Source organism: Polypterus senegalus, unplaced genomic scaffold (assembly GCF_016835505.1).
Source record: "Polypterus senegalus isolate Bchr_013 unplaced genomic scaffold, ASM1683550v1 scaffold_415, whole genome shotgun sequence".
Classification (NCBI taxonomy): Eukaryota; Metazoa; Chordata; class Cladistia; order Polypteriformes; family Polypteridae; genus Polypterus; species Polypterus senegalus.
The window spans coordinates 41,561-67,837 of NW_024384512.1; the positions used below are offsets into that span (position 1 = coordinate 41,561).

The 26,277-nt window shown below is 38.8% G+C and overlaps 1 long non-coding RNA gene across 2 annotated transcripts in view; it reads right to left on the reverse strand.

The window, feature by feature from the left end:
- The window catches only part of LOC120521988, a 57,413-nt gene extending 32,769 nt beyond the window's left edge, over window positions 1-24,644 (reverse strand). The window contains exons 1-4 of one of the 2 annotated variants that reach the window (XR_005632246.1): window positions 24,354-24,644; window positions 13,266-13,523; window positions 10,673-10,920; window positions 2,895-2,982 (exon numbers count right to left, since the gene is read on the reverse strand). This is a non-coding gene — a long non-coding RNA (uncharacterized LOC120521988). Of the gene's footprint in view, window positions 1-2,894; window positions 2,983-8,703; window positions 8,821-10,672; window positions 10,921-13,265; window positions 13,524-24,353 lie in introns of those variants that run through there. The other variant, XR_005632247.1, reaches the window with a different exon arrangement.
- Window positions 24,645-26,277: the final 1,633 nt, after the last annotated feature.

The window sequence follows — 26,277 nt, forward strand, 5'->3', positions numbered from 1 at the left end:
TACCTTCAAAGCACTTCATAACCTTGCTCCATTATAACACTCTGATCTCATACATGTTTATATTCCAATTGTACTCTCAGGTCCTCCACATCTGTGGCCTCATGTATAAACGGTGCATACGCACAAAATGTTGTGTATGCCTGTTTCTACACTCACATTGCAATGTATAAAACCTAAACTTGTCGTAAAGCCATGCACATTGGCTTATGCAAGTTCTCCGCTTGGTTTTGCAAACTTGCAGCACTCCACCGTCGAAGCAGTGCTTTTGTTCCTGTGTGGTTTCCCTTTCTTTTTAGATCCACATTCCTGACACGGCTTTATCATATACACTGAAATTAACCACATATTGTTTATTAGTTTAAGGCATCTGATTGTAATTAACCTGTAACAATATAATGGTCCACGGAATGGCCAAAACTATTCCAAATACCACAGCTGCTTTAGCGTTGTGACTGTCAGGAATTTATCCCACTGTATCTGAGTGTGGAATCACAGTTCTCAAGCAGCTGATCGGAAAGAGAATTATCAGCATACAGCATCAAGCACACACTGCCTCAGCCATGCTGTTTATTTGAATTGCTTTCATACGACAAACTCTTCAGAGCCTTTCCTGTACGGACCTCGCAGTTCAGAAACAGTTTCATCCCAAGAACTCTAAATGCACTCAATCAGTCCATCAAGTGCTCCTTGTAGAACTGTTTGTACTTATTAGTACAATCACCTCACTGTAAACTTACACTACAGTTATAATATCGCACAACCTGAGCCACTTTATAAAAGCACGTATTTACATATGATGACGATATCATTTATAAGATGAAATGCAGCAAAATATGTTTATTACATTACACAGGTAAAATTTTAACATCACTTAAATAATCTTTATTGTTACTAATTAAACATGTGAAGACATGGTGTCACAGAACTAGCGACGATCTGGCATGCTGTTTAGGGATTGTTCCTGCCTCACACTGTATTCTTGCTGGGACTGGTATGACACGGGAAGGATAGAAGGATAGAATAATTAAACATGTACTATGAAGATATTTCAATGTTCCTTAAAAGTTTTGAAGAATCGGCTTTCAAAGCTTACAGATGGTTTGACATTTATTGAAGAGCCGATTGTCTGGCAATACCCGTTATTTGGAGAAAGAAAATTAAGGACAGGAATTGGGGTTAGTATATTTGAAAGAGACAGTACTGCTGCAATAAATTACTTCATCGAAGGTTGTGCATGGCAGCAAGCATCTTGTGTGAGGCAGGAACAATCTGTGGACAGGGCACCAGCTCGTCACTATTACTGCACCACCGTATTCCCATGTTTAATAACGTGCTTTAACTCCTATCATCATGAAAATGATATCACGTATACATCTCAGTATTTAATTATTCAGAAAGCTGTAATATCACGAATGCAATGGATTCTGTGTCCTATCAGAGGAAGAGAAAGCCTGTTTAAGAAGCAAGTAGTGATTCACACACACAGAGCACATAGAAGATCAAATACAAAACAAAGCATTTAACGTGCTACTTTAATTACGATGTGATTTGAGAAACTAGTAAATTAAACGATTTTAGGATGAAGTTTATGATGTTCTACTTTAATGAAAAAATAAACTATGTAATTAAAGTGAAAATTTCGAGATTGAAGTTGACATTTTGTGCTTTTTCCCCACTGTGTGCCTATTATTTTTTCTCTGTATTCTAATAAGCTTTCATATGACACTCAGATGGTCTGCTAAGACTCACCATTTCACGGTGACTTTGATATCTGACCACTTCTTTTTTATTTCGGGCACTGTGCGACTTTGTGAACTTGAGGTTTCGAGTTTCTCCGACACTATATGTCAATCAATCAACTTCCTTTTATATTGATTATACCACTGTTTAAATAAACAAATAGTACATTTTTCTTTGTCTCCACTTGGTATTTGCTGAAATTCTTCCATTTTCCTGTTGCTCTTCCCATTGTCTTTTCACAGAACACTGAGCTTAAGGGCTATTTATATTGATTTGCATATTCAGAGGCATAATTATGGGAAGAGTTGGGGAGTGGCGACAGGCATGTGCATGTGTGTTACTTTTCACACTGACCAGGATTTATGGAGCAGAAGAATGTGGAAGTTGGCTTACGCATAGATTCATGCATCTGTATTTTTTGTGTGTATGCATTTCCACTTTTGTCCAGACGCCATGTTTTAGTGTGAATTCTACGCACGGGTGTTATGCATGAGGCCCCAGGTCTTTTCAACTCACACGCCTGATCATCATGGTTTCCAGGGCATTTAGTTGTTGTGCTCCTTGCTCCTGGAACTCACTACCATAAAACATTTGGGACAAAGATTCTCTATGCATTTTCATATCCCATCTTAAGACAAATCTATTTAAATTAGCTTACGCTACCTGACCGTAGGCTGTATTCTTATTGCTTTATTTTCAATTCAATAGATATATGTATATGTGTATGTGTATGTCTACATGCATGTTTGTTTTTGTTGGTTTTATGATTTTATTGTTTGTATGGTGTCAGGTATTTAGAAAGGCGCTTTGAAAAAAAATATTATTATTATTTACTAAGTAAACCATTTAACCTAGATTATTAATTTTCTTGTTTCCACATCTTTTGTAATATAAACATTTTGTGGCAAAGACCTGAAATTATTTTCATTGAAATGTACTACATATGGAAGTTATGCTTTCAAGACATTAACATTTTGATTGTGTGAACAATTCAAAAAGGCAAAAGTGCCAAATCCAGTACAGAAAGAGGTTAACAGCAGATGATACAATGGCAGGAATTCCATAAGGTCATGGTTCTGTCGGTCACCATCTAAGGTCAGATTTTACTGTTTCATCTGTGCAGAAGGTTGAGTTTACAAGTGATCAGGTCATACCCAAATTTTGGAGTAAGTTCTTCAGCAGGAGGACATCTTGTGCTTCATAAACTGTAATGGCCAAGTCCTGAGAGTTTTCTTAGACAATCTACAATTAAATGAAGAAAAGGTGACAATAAATATTTAGTGAATGATTGATTATACACAATGCATTTTAATAAGTAACTTTTTACTTCACGTGTGTAAAGTTCAGTGTAAAATACATATTAAATCAATAATTTAATATTGTGTTATTATGTTTACTCCTTATGTCAAGCAATTTTAAACAGAATGTCTGTAGTTTAAATTTTGTACTGTGGCATCATTGAAAGAGGTGCCATTATTAGGAAATTCTATCTTCAGTAATTTTGGAATTAAAAGTAAGAACAAGGAAAATGCAGAGAATAATAACCTGAAGAAAATTTTGACAAATGGTTATGTGTTACTGGAATCAGACCCCTGGAATCATTTCTCCTCTGTTTGACTCTTTTTCTAGTTTCATAGATAATGCAGAAATGGAGACAAGATAGGCAGCTTCCAGCTACCTTATAATCTAAATAATTGCTAGCTATATTCTATTCTATTCTAACAGCCTATTCTAATAATGTTAATTATTCAGGTGTGGCCAAAATATTTATATTACCTTATCAAATGCTGTACAATATTACAGCACAAACTCTATATAAACTACAAATTATTTAACGTGTATATTAGACTTAGTGCCAAACCCAGTCAAAGATAATTCTGCAATACTTAAAAGAAATGCAGCATGGAAGAAACTCATATTCCAATGCACACATTACTTGCAACATTGCCAATACTGATGAATAAATGTATAACTTTATTCTTATCTTTTCACATTACAGCAGTACAATTTTAACTAAACAATGTTAAATATATGCACCTAAGTGGTGTTTTGTTATTGGACTTCTGTGCTTGTCACGGATTGTCCATAACGAACACCATGTTCAAGTATAGGGTGTTCATATGCGCACTTGGCACTAGGATACCCTAGGCCTCAGTTCAATGATCGACTTTGTGGTCGTGTCATCGGACTTGCGGCCACATGTCTTGGACACTTGGGTGAAGAGAGGGGCAGAGCTGTCAACTGATCACCACCTGGTGGTGAGTTGGCTTCGATGGTGGGGGAAGATGCCAGTCAGACCTGGTAGGCCCAAAAGTGTTGTGAGGGTCTGCTGGGAACAGCTGGCAGAGTCCTCTGTCAGAAGTAGCTTCAACTCCTACCTCCGGCAGAACTTCGACCACGTCCCGAGGGAGGTGGGGGACATTGAGTCCAAATGGGCCATGTTCCGTGCTTCTATTGTTGAGGTGGCTGACCGGAATTATGGCCATAAGGTGGTCGGTGCCTGTCGTGGTGGCAATTCCCGAACCCGTTGGTGGACACCCACAGTAAGGGATGCCATCAAGCTGAAGAAGGAGTCCTACCGGATCCTTTTGTCCTGTGGGACTCTGGAGGCAGCTAATAGGTACCGACAGGCCAAGCAGAATGTGGCTTTGGTGGTTGCTGAGGCAAAAACTCGGGCGTGGGAGGAGTTTGGGAAAGCCATGAAGAACGACTTTCGGACAGCTTCGAGGAGATTCTGGTCCACAATCCCGTGTCTCAGGAGGGAAGCAGTGCAGCGTCAACACCGTATATGGTGTGGATGGTGCACTGCTGACCTCGACTCGGGATGTTGTGGGTCGGTGGGGAGAGAACTTGAGGACGTCCTCAATTCTATTATCGTGCCTTCCAATTTAGGAAGCAGAGCCTGGGGACTCGGAGGTGGGCTCCCCATCTCTGGGACTGAAGTCATCGAGGTGGTCAAAAACTCGTTGGTGGCAGGGCCCCGGGTGGATGAGATACTGAGTTCCTCAAGGCTCTGAATGTTGTAGGACTTTCTTGGTTGACACATCTCTGCAACATCACATGGACATCGGGGACAGTGCCTCTGGATTGGCAGACCCGGGGTGGTGGTCCCCCTCTTTAAAAAGGGGGACCGGAGGCTGTGTTCCAACTACAGAGGGATCACACTCCTCAGCCTCCCTCTGAATCTATTAGGGGATCCTGGAGAGGAGGGTCTGTCAGATAGTCGAACCCCGGATTCAGGAGGAACAGTGTGGTTTTCGTCCTGGTCATGGAACAGTGGATCAGCTCTACACCCTTAGCAGGGTCTTGGAGGGTGCATGTGAGTTTGTACAACCAGTCTACATGTGTTTTGTGGACTTGGAAAAGGTGTTCGACCGTGTCCTTCTGGGAATCTTGTGGGGGTACTCCGAGTATGGTGTACTGGACCCCTGATAAGGGCTGTTCGGTCCCTGTACACCGGTGTCAGAGCTTGGTCCACATTGCCGAGTTTAAGTCGAACCCGTTTCCAGTGAGAGTTGGACTCCTCCAGGGCTGCCCTTTGTCACCGATTTTGTTCATAACTTTTATGGACAGAAGTTCTAGGAGCAGCCAGGGTGTTGAGGGGTCCAGTTTGGTGGACTCGGGATTGGGTCACTGCTTTTGCAGATGACGTTGTCCTGTTTGCTTCATCAGGCCATGATTTTCAGCTCTCACTGAATCGTTTAACAGCTGACTGTGAAGTGGCTGGGATAGGAATCAGCACCTTCAAATCTGAGATCATGGTCCTCAGCCGGAAAAGGGTGGAGTGCGAGATCCTGCCCCAAGTGTAGGAGTTCAAGTGTCTTGGGGTCTTGTTCACAATTGAGGGAAGAATGGAGCATGAGATAGACAGGCGGATTGGTGCGCGGCGTCCACAGTGATGCGAGCTCTGCATTTGTCTGTCGGTGAAAAGGAGCTGAGCCTTAAGGCAAAGCTCTCAATTTACTAGTCGGTCTACGTTCCTACCCTCACCTATGGTCATGAGCTATGGGTAGTGACCGAAAGAACGAGATCGTGAATACAAGCGGCTGAAATGAGTTTCCTCCAGGGGTGTCTGGGCTTTCCCTTAAAGATAGGGTGAGAAGCTCAGAGCAGAGCCGCTGCTCCTCTGCATCGAGAGGAGTCAGATGAGGTGGCTCGGGCATCTGATCAGGATGCCTCCTGGACACCTCCCTGGTGAGGTGTTCGGGCATGTCTAACCTGGAGGAGGCCCCGGGAAGACCCAGGACACACTGTAGGGACTATGTCTCTTGGCTGGCCTGGGCACGCCTCCGGATTCCCAAGGAATAGCTAGAAGAAGTGGCCAGGGAGAAGGAAGTCTGGGCATCTCTGCCTGCTGCTGCCTCCACGACCCAACCTCGGATAAGCGGAAGAGGATGGATGGATGGATGGACCTGTTCATATGCAGGTTTTAACAATGGTGAGCTACCAGAGGCGATTGGTTAACAGGTCAGAACTATCTTATCCAAGTTTCAGCTCTGTCTTTCCTGCTGTGCTGGAAGCCAACTGACAGGACACCACATTGAGTTTCCGTATGGTTTGGCTGTACATGTCAACATAAAAAGGAAATTTGCAGTAGGGTCGGGTTCTCCCTAACATAATTGTGGAACTTGTGCAGACACATATTGCAATAAGGACACTCAATGATAATGACACTACTTCTGTTAAATGTAAACAGTGACATTCCATTAACACACAAATCATCTGTGATGTCAAAATGAGAATGACAACTTGAACTTTCGTTTTTCATATGGCTTGAACTATTCATTATAACAGCAATGTTATATTGTTAATTGTTACATGTGGCAGGTGATAGTACCTACCCACTCAGGCAAATGTACTTTATGCTTTTCCCAGTCCAGGGGTTATGTATAAATGGTGCATACACACCAAAATGTTGTGTACCATTTCCACACTTACATCAAGATTTATTACAATTAAACTTTTACATAAAGTCATGCACATTTTATGGCAGCCTTACCCCATGCATATGCACGTTTCTGCTCAGTTTGACAACATGGCAACACCCAGCATCAAAGCAGTGCTACTGTTTCTGTGTTGTTTCCATTTCTATTTTAGATAAGTATCCATGACACGGGTTTTATCAAATACACCAAAAATTAATTACATTATCGTTTACAAATTTAAGGCACTTGATTGTAATCAGTGTGTAACAATATAATGGTGTATGGAATGGCAAAACTATTCCAACTACCATGGCAGCTTTACCATTGTTAAATGACAATGCAAATGGAAGAATTAGAAGAGAGTGCATGTTTACAGAAGATGACTGGCTTCTAAGTCGATTTCGATTTCAGGAGCTATCCTCTTGAAGCTGTGTGCTGTTAGAATACTAGGACTTATATTTGATATTATTTTATGATGAAATGCATTAAAGTATGTACATTACATTTTACAGATAAATTGTTAAATTCTTTTAAATAATGTATATTGTTAATAATTAAACATGGAGGCAGTCCACAGTCCCATTCCCTTGCTGGGACTGCTGTGACCCTGGATGGATGGATGAATGGATAGATGAAATAATTATATATGTATTATTAAGATTTTTCAATGTTTCATAAAGTTTTGAAGAATTGCTGTTCAAAAGCTCACAGCTGGTTTTACATTTATTACAAAGGCTTATTGTGTGGTGATTGGTTACATGGAGAAAGAAACAGAAGGAGAGGAATTATGGGTTATAGATGTAACAAACACAGTACTGCTGCAATAAATGATTGAATCCAGGGTCGTGCGTGTCCCAGCAAGCATCTTGGGAGGCAGGAATAATCCCTGGATGGGGCCAGATCATCACTACCACTATTTTGCTGTGCCCCCACATGTTTAATACATGCTTTAACGCATTTTATCATGAAAATGATATCAAGTATTCATCTTGGCATTCTAAAATGTTCAAATAGCTGCAATATCATGAATGTAATGTATTCTGTTTGTCAATCACCTGTGCACTCCTGTCGGCAAAGGAGAAAACCCATTTAATATGCACAGAGCAATTAACAACTGGGTTGGACTGTTTAGAATATGAACTTTAGTTGTGATGGGATTTGAGAAACTGTAGTAAATTAAACATCGATTTTAAGATGAAGTTTAATACTAGAATAACCAAAGCCTATTAAAAACTCATAAAACCCGCCCACTTTACATCCGTTCATACCTCTCAATCAACTTCTTTTATGTTGTAAATGTGTCGATAAGCCCAAGCAGCAAGCAGCCTGCTATACCATCTCACCACTGCTGCATAAAAGGCAAAATCGCTCTCCCAGCTGAAGCCTTGTTTATCAGGGAGTTGGGTACCTTGAGCTATATAGGCTAAAAATATATCGTTATTTGGAACACATGCATTTCATGTGTGTTCTGTGTCTACAATGATCCATGTAAACACATCATTAAAACAAAAATGTTTTCATGTTTTAGTAATAGATTACAAATTTTAGACATGAAGTGTATAATGTGTGAAGGCTGAAGTCCAAATATCAAATAAACACTTTCACAAGAGGTGCAAATATAACAAAACAAGTGTGCTTTTATTCAAGAATATAACTGCAGAAAAGAAATCGGGTTAGTGTGAGACATTGACACGCCCATAATACAACTGCTTTGGTGGTGCAGCAGTTAGAACTGCTGACTAATCAAGAGGTTGTGGGTTCAATCCTAAATACCTCGTTTTTGAGTAGTAAACTTATTCTTACTTTTATAGAATAAAACACATTTGATTTGAGTCTGTAACAGCCACTTTAAATGTATGGTACTTGTAAAGGTTAGCATTTTTTTATTCTTTGTTATTTTCTCAATCACGTTCACGCTCCCCGTTCTGACACTGCTGTTTTCAAATAAAGACATGCTATGATGGACATGAACTCAGATGAGGATGAGGGTTTTACATCGGAGAAAGAAAACAGAAGCACAACCCACTCGTCTACTCACATATAAGAATGTAGCTGCACCAGGCGTAAAGATGACAGAGGGCACCATTTGGATGTAGGAAGAGGTCGGCCATCTTGCCAGTCAGTCTGCCCCACACCTGTCCTTCAACGAAACAGCACGGCTTACAGAGCTCACCAACGCATCAGGCAAAGTCCTGTTTGTGATGATGTTTTATGATGGTCTTTACATAAGAAACATTTATATTTTACTTATATAAAAGCCAGATCAAATGTTATTTACTTTTATTTACTTATCTTCCTACAGCGTAAAGTCACAAGTAGAATACAGAGCTTCCTGTGTTTGATCAACACGGGCATACTGACACAGTACACGTGTACTGAAGTGACTTCAGCTGGGACTTACTTATTCTATGTTAATTAATGTTGACTTATTTTATTTTCTTACTGTGTCGTTTATTTTTCTATTCTTCATTATGTAAAGCACTTTGAGCTACTTTTTGTATGAAAATGTGCTATATAAATAAATGTTGTTGCCTAGAAGATCCATTCCATGCAGGATGTGCACAGTCATTTTTAGTGTTCTTCAGGACTCATTAATCATGTATGCCAATTTACATTGGCCTTAGGATTTCAAATCCAAACTGGTTAATTATAAAGGTTCTGCTCAAGCTTTATAACACACTGGTGAGGCCTAATCTGAGTCCTGTTGGCAGTTTTGGTCTCTGAGCTTCAAAACATAACAGCACTAGAAAAGGTCCACAGAAGAGCGACTAGGCTGATTCCAGGACTACAGGGGATGAGTTATGAGTGAAAATTAAAAGAGCTCAGCCTTACAGTTTAAGCAAAGTTTAAGTGGAGGCATGATAAAAGTGTTTAAAATTATGAAGGGAATTAGTGCAGTGGATAGAGACTGTGACTTTAAAATGAGTTCATCAAGAACACGGGGACACAGTTGGAAACTTGTCCCAAATTTGCTATAATCATTAGGAAGTATTTCTTTAAACAAGAACGACATGAAACTTGGAATAAGTGACCAAGTAGTGTGGTAGACAGTAGGACATTAGGGACTTTCAAAGCTCAACTTTTTTAAAAGTATTAAGTAGATTGGACTGGCAAGCTTTGTTGGGCTGAATGGTCTGTTCTCATCTAGATTGTTCTAATGTTCTAATTACTGTAAACAATGTCATTGTGGTTTTTGAGGTTTGAAGTTAGGCTGCTACTGAAGTGTGTATCATTTTATCAGCTTATTTCTTTTTATTTTAATGTAGTCACATTGTATTTATAATTACTATGTTTGGTGTATTTTTGGTGGGTGAGATAATAGAAGGCTTATTGCTGACCTTGTTCCTGAATAAGAAACTGAAGTTAAACTACCCATAGATTTCTATGCAAATCACTAAGTACACTGAGAGGTTCTGTTTTGGGATTAGCTAAACTGTTGTCATATTATGTCATAAATGCATAAAAATGCTGTAAGTCTGTAACTGATGAAAAGTGCTGAAAGAGAATAAACTGAACTGAAGGATAAACACTTCATTATGGCCTTCAGGATGTGTTGTAGAAGATGCACATGGTGGCTTAAGCAACATATGTAATTGGGTAGATCCGTCAGTTTTCATTTCCTAATTGCTATCAAGCAACCTTCCCACACACTCCATACCCTGTATCTGCCTATTGTGAGCTCCTTGGTGTGTCCTTCTGTTATCTTCTGCAAACTTGACATTATATTTCATACATATAAATCAATGCAAGTCATTGTTGTTTAAAGATGAATTCTTCAGTTGAGAGAATTTTGCTACTTGTCTACGCTGAGGTGAGAATATTTCAACAAGGAGAATATAATTCTTGTATACACGAGCACCTTCTATTTTGATATTGATACTTTAGTGTTAATGAATCTTGAATGTAAAACAATAAAAAGTTTAGTCTGTGAGATACATAAGACATATCATTTTAGACAGACTTTAGTTTGTTCATGCAAAATGACACAAAGAAGTAAAATGACTTACTTAAGGTGGATGGGATCCTGGAGACTCAGAAGGTTTATCATTAAGTGTCCATCGAGGTCACAGCTGCTGAGGTCAAGTTTACTGATGCTCCAGTGTCTCAGTATTATGGACAGATTACTAATAAGATGGGATCCTTTGATTGTGGAATGCTGCCTGTCCCTGAGGATGACTATTTTTTATGTTGACAGAGTATTTTTCTTTTCATTCTTATTAACTTTGAAATACGTTTAATTGTGACTTCAGTTATTCTAGGATTTAAAAGAAATAGATTATCAATTAGAAAATGCAGTTTACATATGTTGTACAATATGTTCATGTGACAGGAGCCACTAAATATACCTAAGACAACTAAGAATGCATGAGCGTAATATGCAACAATATAAGAAATGAAAAAGAAGTTAAAGTAAAAAATAGTAAATGACTTAAAGTAGTAAATGACTTGCGGGTAAATGCAGAGGCCATTTATCTGTTCTCATCCTCTTAGATCTGAGTGCTGCATTTGACACCATTGATCACAATATTCTTAGAAATCGCCTTAGTCAATGGGTGGGCCTCTCTGGCAGTGTCTTAAATTGGTTTGAATCCTACCTGGCAGGGAGAACATTTTTGTTAGTTGTGGTAATTACAACTCAAAGACACATGATATCCGATATGGTGGTCCACAAGGCTCTATCCTGGTCCGCTGCTCTTCTCAATCTACATGCTTCCGTTAGGTCAGATTATCTCGGGGCACAACGTGAGCTACCACAGCTATGCTGATGACACACAGCTGTACTTATCAATAGCACCTGATGACCCGACTCTCTTGATTCACTAACACAATGTCTGACTTGTATCTCAGAATGGATGAATAGTAACTTTCTCAAGTTAAATAAAGAGAAAACTGAAATTTTAGTGATCGGCAATAATGGATACAATGAGGCTATTAGAAATAAGCTGGATACATTAGGATTAAAAGTCAAGACGGAGGTAAAAGCTTAGGGGTAATTGTTGACTGTAACCTGAATTTTAAAATCGCATATTAATCAGATCACTAGGACAGCATTTTTCACTTAAGAAATATAGCTAATGTTAGACCTCTTATACCATTGCAAGATGCTGAGAAATTAGTTCAGCGTTTGTTTTCAGTCGGCTAGATTACTGGTTACCTGTGTCATTTAGAATTGACTTTAAAATACTGCTTATGGTTTACAAAGCCTTAAAAATCTGTTCCATCTTATATATCAGAGTGTCTGACACGTTATATTCCAAATCGTAACCTCAGATCTTCAAATGAGTGTCTCCTTAGAATTCCAAGAGCAAAACTTAAAAGAAGTGGTGAGGCGGGCGGCCTTCTGCTGTTATGCACCTCAAATATGCAATAGGAATTCGCCGGGCTAATTCAGTGGAGCACACTGCTAAAACTCGTTATTTTAACATGGCTTTCTCGTGGCTTCATTTTTGTGTAACACTGATATTCTGTATATGCATTGAATTATAATTTTATCATAGCTCTTCAATCCATACTAACCCCTACTTTCTCTGCTGTTCTTTTCTCCGGTTTTGTGTTATGGCAATGTGCACCATTGATGGACTGACATTATCATCAAATTCTTCCACATGAAGCCTGATTTGACATCATTGATGTTAGGTAGAATGCCTAGAGGGGGCTGGGTGGTCTTATGGCCTCAGACCCCTGCAAGTTTTGTTGGTTTTTTTTTCTTTCTTCAGCGTCTGGAGTTTTTTTTCTGTCCTCCTGGCCATCACACCTTATGTTTATTCTATGTTAATTAGTATTTCCTAATTGTAATTCTTATATATTTTGTATTTTTTCTCTTTCTTCATCCTGTAAAGCACTTTGAGCTCCATCATTTGTATGAAAACGTGTGACAGAAATAAATGTTGTTGTTGTTGTTATCTGCTTTAAAGTGATCTGTGATTTTCCTGAACAAATTGACTTAAATGAAAACATTAAAATGTCTTCTGATTATATGAATGTAAGAGCCAATCTTAGAAAGTTTAAGTTTTAAGTTAAACTCGTATTAATGTTTGCTTAACTTGAATAGAATATTAATGTCTTTCATAGTCATAGCTTATGGTATAGTCTTTTCCCCTATAAGTTAACAAGAGATAGAGCCTTCTTACTGTAACTGAGACACAGTGTGATAATAAGCTCAGTTTCTTTAGAACTGGTCCCAGTAAAGAAGGACTTGAAAGACTCATTTTCTACTCAGAGATGGGATAAGCATACAGTTTTCTGACCGTTTTGAAATGGTTCAGAAATGTTAAGTAAATAGTAAACGATTTGAGATGTAACAAGATTATGCTTAGAATTGAACTTTTCTTAACATTAATTTTCCTTTTTTGCTATTTTAATTTCCTTTTTTTGTGTAAACTGTTTTATTTTAAAACTTAACTAAACTTTAAAAACGAAGATACTTTGTGGAATCATTTCTGCACATCAGGCTTTTGTTAAATCCCATTTTTGAGTTGAAGCTACAGAACTACAATGAATGTTTATATATTTGCTTATTCCAAACAAATTTCCCTTTGGTATTCATACATCTAAACATGTCAAGAAATGTTGTTGTAAATTACATGTAATGCACTGTACCTCAGTGTCTGAAGACACTGCCATGATTTGCACAACAGCAGCAGTCCTCTCAAAGTTATGGCTTTGGGAGTAAGTGTCAGGCTCAGATGTTGCCCAGAAAGAGACATTAATTTTCCCAGATATTTACAGGAGCTGTCCTTCAGATGACTGTTGTTTATTTCAATGGTCTGACCCAACTTTTCAAACAGGAGATTTGCCTTACGTTGTCGTAAAGGGTAAAGGACTTTACAGCAGGTCAACAGGACATTCTCAGAGCAGCTATAAAAAAAAGAAAAAAAAGTAAAAAACTGGATCAATTAGATTGGTATGTAATCATATTTTAAAGAAGTGATAAGTTTGTTTTTGAGAAAACTTGTGTACGAGTGTAAATAATAACATTTTGAGAACACGTCAAGATAATAAAACCTGTTATGTCAGGTCTTGTTTGTAGACTACATGTCAGTATTTAGCTATTTTTCAAAATCTCATCACCAAGCTCTTCATCCTGACATTTCATGGCACATCACTGAAATTTGGATGTACTGTTGTGATTTCTCAAAAAAAATTACAAAAGGTTACAGGCCTTAAAATAAGCAAAACAAACCAGTGCTCTGCTCATTCTAGACTCCAATGGCAGCTTTACTCCATGAATCCCAGCCACAGACTCTAAAGACACATTTTCTGGCCTCCACACGACCACAGTGGCGCTCAGTCTTTTAACACTGAAGCCTATGAAAAACTTATAATCCAGGCCCATTTTAAATTCCTTCACACCTTTCCATCACTGTCTTTCATTTTTTCGATCAGCACAAGCAGCAAGCAGCTTGCTATCTCATCAACCCGATGGAGCTCAACTTGGGTAAAACATTTTCCCAGCTCAAGTGTGTTTGTCAGGGTGTGAGGTGTCTGCAGTTGTACAGGGTAAATAATACAGTATATCATTATTCTGAATACATGCATTTCATGTGTGTTTCGTGTCTACAACAATCTGTGTAAGTGTAGGATGACAGGAAGTGCAAGGCAAGAAATGCTGAACACATAAATAAAACAGAAAATCTTGCATCTTTTAGTAATAATGACAAAATGCCGATGTGAAGTGTATAATGTGAAGTCCAAATATCAAATAAACACTTTCACAAAAAGTATAACAAAGCAAGTGTGCTTTTATTCAAGAATAAAACCGAAGGAAAATAAATCATTCCATTTTCATAGTGCTATCAATGTGTAAAACCAAAGCCCAAATATCAATCTACTGTACACCAAATTAACATGTCTGCTCAGCTGGTGCAGACGTAAGAACTGCTGCCTTATAACCAAAAGGTTGCGGTTCAAGTCCCGGCACTCTGCATTTTGAGTAGTGAGATGCTGTTATTATTATCTATACTAATAAAAGGCAAAGCCCTCACTGACTGACTGACTCACTGACTGACTCACTGACTCATCACTAATTCTCCAACTTACCGTGTAGGTAGAAGGCTGAAATTTGGCAGGCTCATTCCTTACAGCTTCCTTATAAAAGTTGGGCAGGTTTCATTTCGAAATTCTACGCTAATGGTCATAACTGGAAGGTATTTTCTCCATTTACTGTAATGGAGTTGAGCTCAAAAGCCGTGGGGGGGAGTTGAGCTCAAAAAGCCGTGGGGCGGAGTTTCGTGTGACATCATCACGCCTCCCATGTAATCACGTGAACTGACTGTCAATGCAGTATGTAGAAAACAAGGAAAAGCTCCAAAAGGCGCTGAAGAAAACATGCATTATATAATTGAGAAGGCAGCGAAACAATAAGAAGCGGCGAGTGACATATACAACCATATTCATGAGTGCTGCTACTTCGGAAACAAAGCACGGTGTAAACCTAAAGTTTAAATTAAGTTCATAGACAGGCACGCTGGCGTTTGTCATGCCCACGGGTAATGCGGGATACAAGTTTAATGAGAGGGCGCAGGATATAAACGAGAGTTTTGATCACTTTGTAACTAAGTTAAAATTACGTGAAGGGCTGTGCTTATGCAAATTCAAGAGACTGTGTTTGTGGGGGATTGACAGTTAAGGCGGGTGGGAGTCACGTCATCATCTCCTCCCATTCACCTCATTTCGCTCTGAGCTGAGCTCCGCAGCTAACGCAGTCTTACAGAAGTGACTTTGTGATGCTGCCACCAAATACTCACAGAAAAATCCACAAGTTAATTCACACACTGTCTCTAGAGTTTCTCCACACTGAATCCTCCAGGCACTACTTACAAAAGGTTACATTGACAATCATGTTACGTTATTTTAAAATGTTTCCTTTTCTTAGCACAAGCACAGCTGAGAAGCTTTGATCCATGTGCTCCATAGCGTGTTAAAAATCACGCATTTAATCACAGTTTCAATTCCAAGCAAAGGGGAACTTCTGTCAATGCATGATTTCATGGTACACCGATTACATTGATCAGCACTTCCCGATTCATTTTACCCTTGCACACCCTTGGTTTGAGAAGAAGTATGAAAAAATATGAGGTTAACACAGAAAAACAGATCACCAATTGAAGCTTTATGAATAATCGATTCGCCATCAATAATCGTTTTGGTAAAGCCATACTCAGTGTAATCCTCCTTCCATTTTATAATTTTTCCGCCACTAGCCATGATTAAATGAACGGTAAAAAGTAAGAGCGGCGAGGGTGACTTATTCAGGCAGGCAGGCGACAGCTCAATAGCTCGAATTTGGATATAAGTAGGTTCTATTTAGTAAGCCAGAAATATCTTTGTTAGGAATGGAAGTTGAGTTTAGTCTTTAAATTTCTATGGTAAAGAAAAGGTTATGCAATGATGACTAAATCTAACTATATAAAGTCATTCCGAATATATAAAGACAAAACTTGATTATATAAAGTCACTGTCGGAATAAATAAAGTCAAAACTTGAATATATAAAGTCATTCCAAATATATAAAGTCAAAACCTGAGTATATAAAGAGCGGCATTGGAATATTTCAGAATATATAAAGTAAAGCTACAATATATAAAGTCAAAACTTCAATATATAAATTCAGCGTCAGAATATACAAAGTCAGCCCTGGAATATCCATCCTTTTCCCAACCTGTTGAATCTGACCACAGCGTCCACGGGGGTCTGCTGGAGCCAATCCCAGCCAACACTGGGCAAGGCAGGAACCAATCCTGGGCAGGGCACATGCATCATTTTCAAAACATTAACCAAACAGTGTTTTTAATTTATTTTTCTGAATACGTTTTGTTAACTTACTTCAGTTCAGAGTCATTTCAATCAATAGATTTTGGCTTTCACTTTATATATTCAGGAGTGAGTTTATATACTCCAATGTTGACTTTATATAATCAGGAATGACTTTATAAATTCGGACTGACTTTTATATATTCAGGTTTTGACTTTATATATTCCAGTGATGACTTTATATATTCAAGTTTTCACTTTATATATTTGGAATGACTTTACAGTAATCCATCCTCGATGTAGGGGTTATGTTCCAGAACCCCGCTATAGATGAATTTCAGCGAAGTAGAAACCATATGTTTGTATGGTTATTTTTATATGTTTTAAGCCCTTATAAACTCTCAACACTGTTAATATTATTAGAGCCCTCTAGACATGAAATAACACCCTTTAGTCAAAAGTTTAAACTGTGCTCCATGACAAGACAGAGATGACAGTTCTTTCTCACAATTAAAAGAAAGCAAATATATCTTTTCTTCAAAGGAGTGTCTGCATCAGGAGAAGACAATTTAAGAAAGAGCTGGCTCATAAAAAGAAAAGCAAACAATCGAAAAATCAATACGTGTCCTTTTAAGTTTGTTAAGCACCGTAATAAAACGGCATTTTCACAGCAAACAGCCTCTGTGCAAACAGCACCTCTGCTCACAGCCCCTCCATCAGGCGCAGAGAATATCAAAGAGGGTGAGAGAGACAGAGAAAAGCAAACAATCAAGCAGTCAAACGAACAATCAAGCATATCTTATAGCATTGAGGAGTTTTAGTTAATATGTAATACATGCTCTGATTGGGTAGCTTCTAAGCCATCTGCCAATAGCATCCCTTGAATGAAATCAACTGGGCAAACAAACTGAGGAAGCATGTAACCTAAATTAAAAGACCCATTGTCTGCAGAAATGCATGAACCAGCAAAAATACGTGATATACTGTATATTTAGATATGCTTACATTTAAAATAGATTTAAGATAGAGTGAAGCTTGAAAGTCGAGGTATTGATATAGCGAGGATTACTGTATATATTAATGTTTTGACTTTATATATTCTGGACTTACTTTATATATTCAGAAAATCAATGTATCTGCCTGTTTGGCATCCCATAGTATATGTATATATATATATATATATACAGTATATATATATATATATATATATATATATATATATATATATATATATATATATATACAATACAATACAATACAATACAGTTTATTTTTGTATAGCCCAAAATCACACAGGAAGTGCCGCAATGGGCTTTAACAGGCCCTGCCTTTTGACAGCCCCCCAGCCTTGACTCTCTGAGAAGACAAGGAAAAACTCCCAATAAAACCTTGTAGGAAAAATGGAAGAAACCTCGGAAAGGCAGTTCAAAGAGAGACCCCTTTCCAGGTAGGTTGGGCGTGCAGTGGGTGTCAAAAGTAGGGGTCAATACAATACAATATACACAACAGAACAATTCCTTAAGACAGCATAATAATAAAATTTTAGAAGTACGGTTTAACAGTAGATGATATGACATAATTAGGTTTGGATATTTTTAGAGTCCTGGAGACCTCATCCATCTAGCTGCCTCCCCATTTGGCCATGCCACGGCTGAAACGTTGCTCCGATGAAAGGACCCTCTTTCCCATGATTCCTGTGATCCTCCATCAGGGATGACTTTACCATAGGCAGGCAAACAACTTGGCAGGTGGGCGTGGCACCAATGGCCACATTTGGGTACCGAGAAAAGAAACAGAATAGGTGAGGGTTAGTATTCAAATATAATTATCATGTTACTTATGTTATAGTGCTAATGACTAACAACAGAGATGCAGTATGTACAGTTAATCAGCAGCTCTAGTCAGGATATGCTAAACTGAAGTAGTGAGTCTTCAGCCGGGATTTAAAGGCTGAGACTGAAGGGGCATCTCTTATGGAAGCAGGAAGACCATTCCACAGTTTAGGGGCCCTGTAACTAAAAGCTCGACCTCCCACTGTTATTTTATTAATCCTTGGAATCCTAAGCAGACCGGCATCTTGAGATCTTAATGTGCTCAGGTTTGTAAGTCATGATAAGTTCAGACAAGTAAGCGGACCTTGGCCATTTAATGCTTTATATGTTAAAAGGAGGATTTTGAAATCTGCCCTAAACTTAACTGGGAGCCAGTGTAAAGATTTAAGAACTGGGGTTATGTGTTCATATTTTCTTGTTCTTGTAATAATTCTTGCAGCGCATTTTGGATTAACTGGAGGCTGTATAGAGAACAGTTTGAACAGCCAGTGAACACCGCATTGCAGTAGTCAATCCTACTAGAGATAAATGCATGAATTAATTTCTCACAATCCTGTTTATTTAGAAAGCCTTAATTTCCTAACATTTTTAAGATGGAAAAACATGTTTTGGACGACTTTGTAATATGCTTTAAATGACATGCTAGAGTCAAAGATAACTCCTAGATTGCGGGCTGATTCAGTAAAATTAATTGGGATTCCAACTGAGTTAAATGACGACAAAATATTGCTGTGATCAGCGTCATTCCCTCCAACAATTAACATCTCTGTTTTATCTGTATTTAAAGACAAGTAGTTCTCATTCATCCATTCCTTTAATTCACTAACACAACTAATTAAAGACAACATCGGAGAAACTTCATTTGATTTAAATGAAAGGTATAACTGGGTGTCATCTGCATACGAGTGAAAATTAACATTATGTTTCCTAATGAGAGATCCCAGTGGAAGCATGTAAAGTGAAAACAGTAAAGGTCCCAGTACTGAGCCCTGCGGACACCATATTGAACTTCTGTGTATAATGATGGAGTACTGTCTGCACATTTCTGTACATACTGGAATCGATTTGATAAATAAGAACTGAACCAAGCGAGCACGGGCCTGTAAGCCCAACATCGTTTTCTAGCCTGTGCAGTAAAATAGAATGGTCAATGGTGTCAAATGCTGCACTTAAGTCCAACAACATAATTACAGTGGAATTTCCTTCATCAGAGGATATCAGAATGTCATTTACAACCCGTGTTAGTGCCGTTTCTGTACTATGACCAGTGCGAAAGCCAGACTGGAATTTCTCAAATAAATTGTAATGCGTAAGGTGTGACTGAAGCTGACTGGCGACTACTTTTCTAGTATTTTAGAGAGAAATGGTAAATTTGAAATAGGCCTATAGTTATTTAGTATGTGTGGGTCTAGGTCTGACTTTTTAAGTAAAGGTTTAATGACTGACACTTTTAGTGCATCAGGTATGTGCCATGCAGTAATGAACTATTGATAATGGTTAGAATAGGCTGCAAGAACATCCATTGCACTTTTACTAGTTTTGTTGGCACTGGATCTAGGGAACAAGTAGTGGGCTTCATTTTAGTAATTAAAGTTAAGACTTCCTGCTGAGTTACAGGATTAAAATTATTAAAGTGCTGAATGCAATGTGCGACAGGGTCTGCTAAGCTAGTATTTGGTTTGTACTGTGATGCTGAGATCTGGGATCTTATATTTTTAATTTTCTCATTGAAGAAGTTCATAAAGTCTGTACTGCTAATATCTGTTGGTATTTTGCACTGTTGATCTGAATTCCCATTTGTTAATTTAGCCACTGCTCTAAAAAGTACCCTAGGATTTTTATTATTGCTATCTATTAATGTAGAATAGTATTCTGAGCGAGCTTTAAAGAGGGCTTTTTTTATATTTATTAACACTCTCTGTCCATGCAATTTGAAAGACATGTAGCTTTGTTGTTCTCCATCTGCGCTCCAGTTTTGACACTCTAATTTAAGAGCTCGAGTATTTTCATTAAACCAGGGAGAGTTTCTATGTGCTTTGATCACTTTTGTTTTTAGGGGAGCCACTGTGTCCAGAGCATCTCTCAAGGTCACATTATAATGTGATATTAGCTGATCTAAATTGTTTTCCACGTTTACATTTGATGTTAACTGATCTAAATGGTTTTCCACAATTACACTCGACTTACTCAAGGTATCTATAAATTTTGAAGCAGAATTACAATCTAGATGTCGCACTGTCTTTGTTTTAATCTGAGTGCTGGCATGGGCAGAACTAAATCAAACGTAATTAAGAAGTGATCGGAAATAACTACATTTAATGGAGTAATATTTAAATTTTGAATTTCAACTTTGTAAGTTATAATTAAATCTAATGTATGGTTATGATTATGAGTTGGACCTTTGACAATCTGACAAAATCCTACTGAATTTAACAAATAAGTAAAACATTTGCTAAAAGTGTCAGTTTCCACATCAATGTGTACATTAAAATCCCCATCAGAACTACGTGATCATAATTTATGCCAAATCAGACAGAAGGTTGCTAAATTCAGTCATGAACAATGAATATGGCCCTGGTGGTCTGTAGACTAGCACTATAATTGTGTTGGAATCTGTTTTAATATTTAAAATGAATGCCTCAAAGGATGTAAAGTTGCCTAAATTTTTAGGAGTGATTTGCAATTTGTTACAATGAATTATTCCAAGGCCTCCTATATATATATATATATATATATATATGTGCCAGCAATACTCATGACAATGACAAAACAATTATGTTGTCAATCATGTTACGTTATTATTAAAATATTTCCTTTTCTTTTTTATTTCCACCTCTTTTTATGTCTTCTCAGACATATGCCAATGTTTTATTGAGAACTGTGTTTTGAGTTACAACCCAGGGCAATGTATTACTATTGATGAGTCATTGTTTCCAAACAAGGTCTGTTGTCCTTTCTTGCAATACATCACAACCAAGCCTGACAGATTTGGCTTAATGTTTTGGATTGTGGCAGATTTGGAGACAAACTACATTTGCGTAAGAGAGACCTTCCGAGACTGTGGTCATAAAGCCATTTTTGGACAAAGACAGGACCATAACAACAGACAGCTTTTCATGTCACTTTAAGCTGGCTAATAGGCTGCTGCACTGTGACACAACTCTGTTAAGCACCATAAAGTAAAATGGGACTTCCACATGCAGCTCAAGACTCTTCAGTATGCAAATAATTCTCCACACTAGTGTTTGATCTGGCAGTGTCGCTGACAGTGTATGTACGAAAAAAGAAGAAATCTGCCTGCATTCTCAGTACCATGCAAAAAAACAAGGTATGTGAATGAATATAATGTTGCATCAGTGCCACAATGTGTTCTGAAATATAGACTACAGCTCATAAAAAGATTTATCCAAAGTGTCACATATATTCATGTCTCTCTCTTTTGTCAGTATGGTGTTGACATCATGGACCAGAAGGTGCATGCTAATTCAGTGCAAGTAGGAACAAGGAAGAAAAGTTGATGTTAAAAAAAGTACATTTGACAATAAGCTCCTATTCAACGACTTTTGCCTCGTCCTGGAAAGACAATTCATGTTCAAATGACATAGTATTTTCAAATAATGACGTTTTCATGTCTGAATGTGTGTGTGCATGCGCAAGAGTGAGCAAGAGAGACAGACACAGATTTGATGTCATTCAAGTGGTTACTGGAGTATAAAATAAATAAATATTTTAAATAATGAAACAAGTGTGCTTTTAATCAAGAATAAAAGTGAATAAAAATCCAAATGACAACAAGATACCAAGAAGAAATGATTCACCAACGCTTTGTGTTTAAGCCGGCTGTTACAGTCTCAAATCAAATGTATGTTTTTATTATATAATCAATGTGTTCAACATTTCTTGTCATCCTCCATTTACACAGATTATTGTAGACATGGAACACACATGAAATATATATATTCCAAATAACGATATATTATTTACCATCTAAAACTCCAAGCACCTCACACCCAGATAAAGAGACATGAGCTCTGAGAAGTTTGTGACAGATTCAGCTCTGTCAAGAGGGTTGATGGGAAAGCAGGCTGCCTGCTGCTTGTGCTGATCGACACATTTACAAGACAAAAAGACGCTCAATGGAGGTGAAAAGGAATTTAAGGTGGCCCAGGATTAATTACTTTTCTTAGACTTCAGGGATTCTAACGCTAATGAACCCTTACACTATCACCCACTTAACTGCTTGCCTTTCCTGTCCACTAAGAACTGTTCATTACAGTAAACTGTTTTCACACTTCTTCCTTCTTACTAAGACAAATTCACTTACTGAAAGTCTGCAACTAGATATTTTCTTATGGTCTTGTTCGTTCCTACAGGCACTTGTGCCTGATTGGTATTTTAACACTAGTTGTCTGTCTACATACTGCTGAGCCCTTCACTTTACCACTTTAAAGTTAGCTGCCTACCTGTACTTAAAATTAATGCTTTCTTACTTGTGAGTGGGTGTGCCTCACTTTTCTACTAAGGTTAATGCTTGACTGTATTGGTGCTATGGTGCACTATCCAATTATTTTTATATGCCTTGACTTTTTCCTTTAAAGAATCATTCTTTCTGTTACTATCAACTAATTATCACTATGATGCTGGTTATTTACTCACAGAAATGTACATGTCTGATTCTGCTGCTTAATGTCTTTCCTCACCAATGCTAGTTTGAATACAAAAACAGGTACGAGTAACAAGTAACTTTTCAAATGCTTCCCCATACATTCAGCTGCTTATGGAGGGTAAAAAGAATAAGCTATAAAACCCTTTAAAGGGTAAAAAGCTTTAAAAATTCCCATGCAGCTCCATACAGGCAACCAAAACACAAAGTTTCTAGGAGCAATTGTACAGTACTTTGACATTAACTCTCAACCAACAGAACACAAAAGGTCAGTGGTTTTGTTCCGTTTGCAAGGATGACATCAGTATATCACTACTTCTCAGTCTTCAATCAGCATTTACATGTATTCTGATGGTCTTTGAGACCATTACATTATCTATCCATTCATCCATTATCCAACCCACTTTATCCCAACTACAGGGTCACGGAGGTCTGCTGGAGCCAATTTACTTGTTAATTTAGCCAGTGACTGATGATGCCTTCTCCTCTTAGTTGATCTGATGGCCATACATGGCAGCAACTTAAACATGCCCCAGTCTGTGTGATTAAAACAGACCTGCAGGGCTGAAACAGCTCCTTCTGGCCACATGCTGATATATTTGAGAGTTGGTTTGAACTGTTTCAGCAGTGCTCTATATGAAGGCAGCAGCAGCGTAGAAACACGATCACTAAAACCCCAGTTGTGTTTGGTTCAGACACAATTCTGCTGAATAATTCATTGTCTTAAATTCCTCAGTGTTGTTGTGTCACAGAGAGAGGATGTGAAGCACTGTTCATAATGGTACTCAGTTTTGTTTTAATTCTTGTCTCCTCTGTGACTTCCAGGGGATCCACAGTGTGCACTGTAACTAAGCTGATTGATTTGGTGGTCCTCTCTTGAAGTGATGTCACCAGCCCACCATATCACCCTGGCCATCACAGAGTTGAAGAAGTGAAGGGTGTCACTTTCCACATTGAAGGAATGCAGTCTCCTAAGGAAGAAGAGCCTGCTCTGCCCTTTCTTATATAGTTCCCCTGTGTTCTGAGACGAGTTCAACCAGTCATTGATGTGGACCCCAGTACTTGTAGGAGTAGACCACCTCTAAATCCACACCTTGAATAGTGAGCACACTTTGGATCTGGAGCACCCACTGAGTCTACATGTGCCACCATTGTGCAGGAACAATGTAATGTACTATATGTGGTTTACCTCCTTTCTTGAGACATAGCATTGTCTGAACACAGAGGGGCTCTCAAACATGGTATATTTAAAGTAGTGTGTACTGTATAAGGAGGAATTCTTGTTAGGGTAAAACATTACAATATCATTATTATTAAAGACTAATGGTATTTTGTTAGTGAAAGAATATTTCTCTTAATCTTAATCAGGAAAAGCTTTAGATCATAAACTGCACATCCCTAATCAAGCTCATTTGTAACTTCTCTGTTTTGTTTTCTTACCTCAAGTGAAAGATGTGCTTCAGGCACTTAAACAAATGTGCACAGTCTGTTTCATTTATGTGGTTGTTCATCAGGTGTAAAGTTATTTGGCTTGGCAGATGACTCAGCATTTCATAGAACAACGGCCACTGGTCCCCTTCTATTTCAATTTCCCATCTTTCAGGAAATGGTTGATACAATGACAGGAATCTTTGAAAACCATCTGACCAGCGTCATCTAAGTATTCTTTGAGTTGAACATAGAGATTAAAGAAGAGAGAACTTCTGTCATAAATATCTTCATTCCACTCTAAGACGCTGGAAAAAAGGAGAAATAATGAATAATAATGTGAGGTGTTGAAATAGTGTAAAGTCAGTGGTTTATAAAACTAGCTGCTACCAAGCTGTCCTTGGTGGTCTAAGTGAGTGTCACATTTTTATAAAAGAAATCAAGTTCAATTTTGAAGATTATTTTAAACTGCTTGATACAGTTTTGAAGTAAACATAACAGAATATGTTCTGAAATTGCTGTATGAAAGTAATTTTGTATCCGTGTACTTATAGCCAGCTGCTGGGCTGGCTACTTTGAGCAGTTGTTCAAAGCTGATTCTCTGGCTAGGACGTTGGATATCTCTGGTCCACGCTTGAGGCTGATCCTCCTTGAGCTGTGAACCACCCAGTCTCACTGAGATGGCACAGGTGGTGAACCAGCGGGGTGGTTTAGGCTGCAGGGATCTGTGGTATCCGGGGTGAACTTCTCCAGGCTGGTGGTAAGGCCATCCTCCTGGCATTGCAAGCAATCTTTGCTTCCATGTGGGAGACTAGCATCATGGAAAGGGAAAGGTGATCGCCTGGATTGCAGCAACTACAGGGTGATAACACTGCTCTCAGTGCCGGGTAAGGTCCTTGCTAGGGTCGTGATCACCTGCTCACCTACCAGCCTAACGAAACAGTCCGGTTTTATACCTAAGACGCCTACCATCGACCGCATCCTTGCACTGAGGGGTCTCATGGAGCGCAAATGTGAAATTCAGCAGAGTTTCTTTGCAGTCTTTGTTGATTTTCACAAAGTATTCAACTCAGTTGATTGAGCTGCCCAGTGGGACATCCTGAGGATTCACGGGATCCCTCGATGTTGCTAGATATCATGGCTGTCCTGTACACTGGTACTGTGAGTGCTGTGCAGAGTGGAGGCAGGAGTCTGCGTTTTTCCCAGTTGATTCTGTGGCTCGTCAGCGGTGTGTTCTGCTCCTACTCTGTTAAGCTGCTTGTATGGAGTGGGTGTTGGGCAAGGTCGTGCGGTCCAGCGGCTGTGGGGCATCTGTTGGTGAAGAAAGGTTCCTGACTTTCTGATGATGCTGTGATCTTCGGAGTCAATGGAGGCTCTGATCAGAGCACTCGAGAGACTGAGTGAGAAGTCTGAGTGTCTGGGCTTGTGAGTATCCTGGATAAAACCAAAAGCCAGGCCTCTAATGACCTCTTGGGCACGGCCATCAGCAGTGTGTCTTTCTGCAGAAAGAGTGTCCACCTCGTTGAGAGGTTTACTTGCCTTGGCAGTGACATTTATGTCTCTGGTGACTCTTCCTATGAAGTCAGTAGATGGATTGGGAGAGCATGGGGGTCATGAGGTCACTGGAAAGGGGTGTGTGGCGCCCCGATATCTATGCAAAGGCGAAGGTCCAAGTCTTTAGAGTCTTGGTGCTTCCTGTCCTGCTATATGGTTGTGAGACATGGACACTATTCAGTGACCTGAGATGAAGAATGGAGTCTTTGGTATTGTGTCTCTTCAGAAAATCCTTGGGTACCACTGGTGTGACTTTGTGTTGCTCATGAAGTCCTGAATGAGGCACATATTGTGCATTGTGAGGGAGCATCAGTTACGGCACTACGCCATGTGGTTTGTTTCCCGAGGGTGATCCGGATCATAAGATCCTCATTGCTGGGGA